The sequence below is a fragment of the Pinus tabuliformis genome, chromosome 1_2, assembly GCF_031772625.1.
Source record: "Pinus tabuliformis cultivar Carrire ecotype Pingquan chromosome 1_2, CPIR1, whole genome shotgun sequence".
Lineage (NCBI taxonomy): Eukaryota > Viridiplantae > Streptophyta > Pinopsida > Pinales > Pinaceae > Pinus > Pinus tabuliformis.
The window spans coordinates 1284504185-1284512610 of NC_142298.1; the positions used below are offsets into that span (position 1 = coordinate 1284504185).

The 8426-nt window shown below is 41.9% G+C and overlaps 1 pseudogene; it reads right to left on the reverse strand.

Annotated features, from left to right (window-relative positions):
- Positions 1-6376: 6376 nt before the first annotated feature.
- LOC149210923 (pyrophosphate-energized vacuolar membrane proton pump 1 pseudogene) lies at positions 6377-7138 on the reverse strand (annotated as a pseudogene).
- Positions 7139-8426: the final 1288 nt, after the last annotated feature.

Sequence of the window (8426 nt, forward strand, 5' to 3'; positions counted from 1 at the left end):
TGTCAAGAAGATACTCCTGATGACCTTCATCATCCTTCAATTTTTGATTTCCTATCAAATACTGTAAACACGGTGGATTCCGATCGAAACCTGTCCAATATTGAAGAGACTATCGCCATAAATATCTCGACCAAAACAGATGTTGTAGAGAATATTTATGTTGGCAAATGTTGTTCTCCTTCAGAACTGGAAATATATAACACTCTTTTTCGCGAATTCAGAGATGTCTTTGCTTGGTCATATGATGAAATGCCAGTCATTGACTCGAGTATAGTTGAACACAAAATAAAGATGTATCCAGATGTCAAACCAGTACGACAACGGCTACGGTAGGTGCACCTCAAGAAAGTCGCTGCCATCAAGGCAGAAGTTGAAAAACTTCTCCATGTTGGTTTTATTTACCTGGTTCCTCTAACCGATTGGGTATCGAACATTGTTCCTGTAATGAAAAAACAAGGAATGATTAGAGTGTGCATTGATTATAGGGATGTAAATCAAGCTTGTCCAAAAGACAACTATCCTACACCCTTTATTGACCAGATAATTGATGAATGCGCCGTGTGTGAAATATTTTCATTTATGGATGGACTCTCCGGGTATAATCAAATAAATATCCACCCACAGGACCAGTCAAAGACTGCATTTATTTGTCCATGGGGCACATTTGCGTATCACAAATTACCCTTTGGTTTGAAGAAAACAGGGGCAAAATTTCAGAGGGCAATGAGTTATGCCTTCCATGACATTAAGAACATCGTTCAACCATATCTCGACGACCTTCTGGCTCATTTGCGAAAGAGGACCGATCATCCGCACCATTTGAGAGAAATATTTCTACGTTGTCGACACTACAAGATACGACTCAATCCACACAAATGTGTGTTCTGTGTCAGTTCTGGTCATTTTCTTGGATTTCTAGTATCAAAGGACGAAATTCGTCTCGACGCATGTAAGGTTCAGGCAATCATAAATTTGCCTCCACCTTCAAATTTTCTTCAGATTCAGAAACTCCAAGGGAAAGCAAACTTTCTGAGGAGGTTCATTCCAAATTTCCGAACTTGCTAAAGGTTATACATGTCTATTGAAAAAAGAAGTACCCTTCGTCTGGGATCAGGTCGCGCAAGCTTCCTTTGATTCTTTAAAAGAATCCCTAATGAAAGCATCATTAATGTATGCTCTTGATTATCAAAAAGACTTTAACCTATATCTGGCTGCAGCAGATACAACCATCGCAACGGTTTTAGTTCAAGAAGACAAAGGAATTGAACATCCTATATATTATTTGAGTAGAAACTTAAATGATACAGAAAGTAAGTATTCCTATGTTGAAAAGCTGGCTCTCGCAGCTGTTCAAGCGATACAAAGATTTCGACACTATGTCCTCTTTCGAAAAACTACCATTTTATCATATTGCAACCCCATGACTTATATATTGTCGCGACAGTTGCTGGGGGGAAAATATTCAAAATGGATAGCAATTCTTCAAGAGTTTGATCTGGAATTTGTAAAATCCAAATCAAAGAAATCCCTGGTTTTCACGGAATTACTATGCGATCTCCCATCATCGTCCAACGTTGAAACATCCGAAGAAACCATCATGGATGAATCTTTGTTTTTGATATCTTCAAGCAATTCGTGGTATGGAGATATAATCATCTATCTCCAAACCCAAAAATATAGGTCTAATACCTCTCGTTCAGAACAAAAACGTATTTGATACCAATCAAAAGACTACATGATCTTCGGTGATACACTTTACCGTCGTGGTGTCGATACAGTTCTGAGGAGGTGCCTCACCCATGAGGAGGCCGAAAAAGTCCTGAATGATTGCCATTCAGGCGCATGTGGGGGGCATCAATCTGGTTACACTATGGTGCAAAAAAATTTACGAGCAGGATACTTCTGGCCAACAATGTTTAAAGATTGCATAACCGCAGTAAGAAGTTGCCACGCATGTCAAATTTTCGATAGCAAAACCAGAAAACCACCCGTACCCCTGCAACCGATAGTTGCAGTTGGGCCATTCGCCAAATGGGGCATTGATTTCATGACATGTAACCCCACCTCGACCAGGGGGCATGGGTATATTATAGTCGCAGTACACTATTTTACCAAATGGGCCAAGGTGATGCCTACATTAGATAACTCTAGTGAAACAGTTGCCCTTTTCTTTTTCAATCATGTAGTCGCCAGATTCGGCGTTCCACAGGATATAGTCACAGATCATGGATCGCATTTTTGCAATCACATGATGGTCAAATTGGCTGCCAAATTAGGGTTGTCCCATGACAGCTCTACTCCATATTACCCGCAGGCCAATGGACAAGTTGAAGCAATCAACAAAGTCCTGAAGCGGATGCTGCAAAGGATGATTGGAGTCCAAAAAAGGAGTTGGCACCTAATCCTATACTCAGCCTTGTGGGCATACCAAACATCGGTAAGAAATGCAATAGGGTTTACACCTTTTCAACTGGTGTATGGCCTAGAAGAAATCTTACCAGTTCAGTGTGAAATCTCGTCCCTCAAACTCGCAGTCGACCTTCTCCCCGGAACTTCAGAAGAGGAGGCTCGTTTCTTGGAACTAATCCAATTGGATGAAACCCGTTGTGATGCCGCTTTGGCTAACGAAGCCCATAAGAAATGAGTCAAGGCACAGTTCGACAAGAATGTCAAACCCCGTGTCTTCTCAAAAGGTGACTTGGTCTTACTTTATGACCAGGAATCCGATAAATTGGGAGCAGGTAAGTTCAAGTCTTTATGGATGGGCCCCTATATTGTTAAACGGGTATTAGCAAAAGGAGCCTACGAGTTAATGGATTATGACGGGATTCCACTGGCGCAACCCTGTAACGGGTTGTACCTTAAGCGTTACTACGCATGATTCAGTGTGGTAACCCATATGCTTTTGTTACATTTTTGTTTTCGCTAAGAGTAATTGTTTTGGTCAAATAATCCACTTTTTACATTTGTTGCAGATATCAAAACTATTGGAATCTTTTGTTGGATACGCCGACGGGGCGAGTCGTAGTTCGCGGAACCTATCTTCTGTGGCCTGGGCCATTTTTTATCCAAGCGGCGAGTTAGTAAGTTTCAGAGGGATATGCATTGGTCAGTCAACAAATAACATCGCTGAATATAGCGCGTTGATAGAAATTCTCTCTGATGCCATCACACATGGCATAAGCCGACTTGTCGTCAGGCTAGACTCACAGCTCATCATACTACAACTCACTGGTATCTACTCCGTCCGAAATCCGGCTATCTATCGCATGTTCCTAAGGGTCAAGATTTTGGAAAGGCGATTTGATTTTATTCAATATCAGCATATTTCCAGAAACTTAAACACATTAACAGATTCATTGGTGAATTATGTGTTAGATAGACATTTACAACATTTATGAAAAGAAGCATTTCATCAGTATTTGCATCAGGATCATGTAACTTAACCAAAATAAAACTCCGAAAATAAAAAATATATATATAACTGTTTATGGTTTACACATAATGTTCTGTAACCAAGACAAAATTGGTCAAATGACCCAAAACTCAAAATGCTAGGGGGCACCCTAGTCTAATGATGTTGGTGATAACAAGTCACCACCTGTGCAATCATGCGTAAAAGCCTTGTCCACCGACTCGGCATGCCGATAGTATGTCGTTGCAACCTCAGAGGCAGCTCATCAGTCCTCACGTCCGGAATACCAAAAGTGAGGCCTTCGACCTGATCCTACAATGCTGAAAGAGTCTCGACCACTGGTGGGCTCCAGTATTGTAGCAATAATGCTACAACTCCTGGGGCTTCCTATCTCTAATTTTATCAACCCGGTAGTTCGTACAAACTTGGAAGCGACGGTGCTGTATGCACAAGTACTAGCTCTTGTCGCAGCTGTCACTTGGTCAGCTGGCACAAGTCCGCTAGGGCTCAAGCCAACTTCTATATGCTCTCAGAAGAAGCTTGCTAAATGATGGACGAAAGCTATCTCAAAGAAAACTAATCTACTTGGCAAAAACGAACTGAAAGCCAACCAAAACATGGAAACCCTAGTAAACCCTAATCTGACTAGTCTAACCTCTATGATGCAATAGTGAGAGTGCAAATGTCTAAAGATGATGCCATTACTTCTAGTGATGTGAAATGCATGAAATTAAACTACTTGCATCTGAAAAGACATGTTTTTGTATTTTTTCTTAAGTGGATGGAGTGATTGTGATTTTGTTCTTATTAGGGTTTGGTTGTGCAGAGGTGGTGCAGAGGGAAGGAAAGCTTGGGAAAGGTCAGGGAGGCTAGGAGAGGTCCCAAGGGATCCTTAGCATCAGTCCACAGAGGTTCCTCACGTTCAGATGCTCAGCAACCGAGTGTGTGGGCTCCTACAGGATGTCTGCAGGGGATCCTACAGGAAACTCAGGAATTTCTACAGGAAGTCTGTTAACTTCTACAGGATGTCCTACCGTGGGAGTTTTGGGTGATGGTGAAGTGATGGAGTGGTATAGGGGGATATGTAGGATGGAAATGAGGTGGTAATGGCTCAGCAACAGCGAGGTGAGGAGATGAGGGTGAGTGCAGAGGCAGATTTGTCTTAGAGGAAATAGAGGGAATGGAAGGCAAAAAACAGGGGATATGAGCAGTGGGGTAGTTGAGGAACAAAGGGCTTCGTTGGAGGATGGATAGTTGGTCTGGGCACGGTTCGGGAAGGTAGGAGAACGATGGAGTAGTGTTGCACGGTGTAAATGAGACAAATCATCCAAGTCCTGCAAGTAAAAGTTATTAACTTATGCCAACAGCTTATTAAACCAATGAACAACAATGTATTCATGAAGGAAACTGATATATGATTCTGAAGCAATGAAGCATTCCAAGAAATTGACACTCATGGACACTTCTATCCATCACCAAGACTGTGTTCAAGAGAGCATTAACATGTAAGCAAACGTTTTTGAATGGGCAGAACAGTCTGCGATCCCTGCCTCTAGAAAGAGGTGGATCATGAGCATACAGTCAGCCTGTTCTTCTTTTTTTAACTGTTATTCACTCTAATCTACTCAGCCTACTTCCAAACAACTACAGCAATTCTAACTGATAAAACCAATCTGTTTAACTTCTACAGGAAATCCAAATCAGCAACTGTTTAACCACTACAGGAAATCTAAATCAGCAGCTATACTCGAATGCATGTAAAGGAAAATGGAAACAAAATGCTAAAGGAACAATATTGATACAAAGGAAGGAGGCCTGAGCTCTCAGGTTGGGCCCAACCCCGAGAGCTTTAGGCTCCTTTAAAAACTCAGAATTTGATCCAAAACTGCTTGCTTTTATTCATAATCAAAAGTCTAATGTCATGCCAAAACTGGCTTACAAAGAGCAAAAACCAAATTGACTAACTAGCTGCTACGAAATGACTAACCACTAGCTACAAAAATGACTAACTGAAATGAGGTATTAAGCCCTCTTATTTATACAATTTGAGGACCCAACAGTCCTCCTAAAATTTAGGGACTTCGCTGCCCAAGACTTGTAGTTAATAGCAGTCCAACTTGACTTGCTTGGCTGCCCTTGAGCTGATTGATTCGGTGGCCCTTGAACTCCGAGCTGATGGTGGAGAATTCGAGGTAAGGGCCCATAAATGAGGGGGACACCTTCCTACAAATCCTCTAGCTTGTTCTCCCACGAATTTGGCTGCCAAGTGCTCATTAAGACCTTCAAATTTGTCTCCAAGTTGACCAAAAAGGCTACACAAAGCACCCATTAGACTTGTTGGCATAATGACTAACCAAATTCACTCTATTAACATAAAAATAATCAAAAACATGCAATAAACAAATGAGAATGGTGGACTAAGTCAAATTAGGAGGTTGAATGAGCCCAAATAATTGTACATTTTTGGGGCTCATCATCACCCACCTACTGAAAGTGTTGCTCATCCTCTGAGCAACCAATCTCTCTCCTCATCTTTGATAGCCCGGTGGCTTCCTTGGCTAATCATCTCGACCAATTTCTCCTTTGGCTTCCCTCTATTCAAACTTTCCTGTAGAAACTGTTCGCTGGCTTCCTGTAGAAACAGTCCTCTGTCTTCTTGTAGAACAGTCTGCTAACTTCCTGTAGAACCAATTTCACTGATTTTACTTGCTTGGCTGGGGGTGCCTTCTCCTTGAACTGCGCTGCCTGAAAGCTGACGAATCCAACACAAATGGCAAGTCTAATGTATTATAAAAGCACACACGTACAATGAACTGCCCGAGAATAGATATTGCATGCCAAAGCTGGATGGGAAAAAGTGTTTCCAGGCCTTTAAATCACTGTTTTTCCATTGGTTAACCTTGATTCACGTTTCTGTTCCTGACATGACAATACTTTCCGACTGCGGCAGCTTTCTTTTCTTCATAAAATGCTTACTGCAATATCAAATATGGGAATAATAACAGATTTGTATCCCAAAGCCAACCCAAATATAACATTAGTTGTTGCTCCAGTCCTGCATGAATCGGCAACATCTTGGACAGGGCTGTAAGCATTACTAGTGTAGTACTCAGTGACAAAACCAATAACAAGGCCAGACCACAAACCAATAGCACCACAGAAGAAAAACTCCCAGTTCTTTACAACCTTCTGGACACCAAAATTGAAGATAGTGAAGGATTAAGGCAATGCAACTAGGCTTACAGCAGCAATGCCAATAGTCATCACTACTGTGGAGATAATAAGTTGCTTTTCCAATGCAAGCTCAATTTCCTTCACAGCCTTGATCTCAAATATGTTAGTTGCAAACAGAGTTGTGATTAAGCAAGCAATGATACCCATTGAACTAATAAGCAAGGGATAACACATGGCAGTAAGATCATGAGAGTTTCCAAATGATGATATGGATGCAACAACCAGAGCTGCACAGGAAGATTCAGCATAGGACCCAAATAGATCTGATCCCATACCAGCGATATCTCCAACATTGTCACCAACATTATCAGCAATGACAGCTGGGTTGCGTGGATCGTCTTCAGGAATGTTCCTCTCAACCTTGCCAACAAGATCAGCACCTACATCTGCTGCTTTGGTGTAAATACCACCACCTACTCTGCCAAACAGAGCCATGGAAGAACCGCCAAGACCATATTTGAAGATGTTAAAATAAGTTTTGCTAACCATTTCATATATTTTTCTCCAAGATGTTCTGCTAATTTTCGTTTATCTCCATCTTGAGACAAGACAAACAATAGTTCCACCGCATGAGCTCGCATTTCAGAGTATGTAACTTCACAAAAAGGGAAGCAATACCTGAATTTGAATACACTTCGAGTGAATCATGTTGCAAGTGCAAGTTGACCAACAGCTGAGCGCTCAGATTTCTGCGTGATTTTTGGAGTGAGGTGGCAGAGACATGTGTTGGCCATGCAGACAGTTAGGCTATCGTGAACTGCATGTTCTACTTATGAACCGTATGTTTTCTTCTTGATCCGCTGCACTGGAGTTCAAGCAGCTGACACTAACTGTCCGTTTTTTGACTTTCACGTGCATGGCTGACCCCTGCATGCTGCGTGACTTGCTAGAGAACTGGACATCAAGTGAACCTTCCTAAATTCATGGCTTAATTCCATCACTCCATTCGTTCATGCAGTTCTTGAATTAGATTCATGCAATAGAGGAATAGGTTTTGTCACGTACCTGAAGCCAAACGGCTGCTTGTGAAGCTTCTTGCTGCTGCATGCTCTGATTCTTTGATTGTATGAGGCTTGGATAATGATTTTTGATTGATTTTCCTTGTGCAGGTGTCCTCTGGCCGGATCTGAGCTGCATGCAATCGTTTCCACGTTCAACTCTGCCCGTTCAAGCTGCTGTTGCTGCATGGTCACAAAACCAGAACTTCTTTTTGCCATTTCTCCCAAACGGTAGATCGGATTGATCTGAAACTCGGTGAGCATGTTCCTACCATCATTATGCATCTCCCATAGCAAATTCGTGATCAATGGATGCACGGATTTCGAGAAAAATGGAAAATGGCTGAAGATTTCAGAGGTCGATTTCTCGGAAACCGTGCATTGGAATCGGCTGAAACTGCTTGGGTAGGCTACTATCACCCATGTGCATCTCCCCATGAAACAGGTTTTGAAACGGATGCACGGTTATGGAGAAAATGCAAAAATGGCTGATGGTGATGGAGGCTGATTTCTTGGAAACCGTGCACCGGAATTGCATGAAACTGCTCAGGCATGTTGTCATCAACCTTGTACAATTCCCCATAAAACGGCTTGTCAAATGGATGCATGGTTTTCAAGTTATGGCATAAACAAATTCTGCTCTATGTGTTTTTGCTTCAAGGCAATTTGCATTTTGGTTGCATGGGATGACAAAATGAATTTTGGTTGTGATGCAGGTATGGAGATGATGGAGGAAGAGTTAGAAGATTGCATGAGGGCTTCTGAACCCTTGAGGAAGC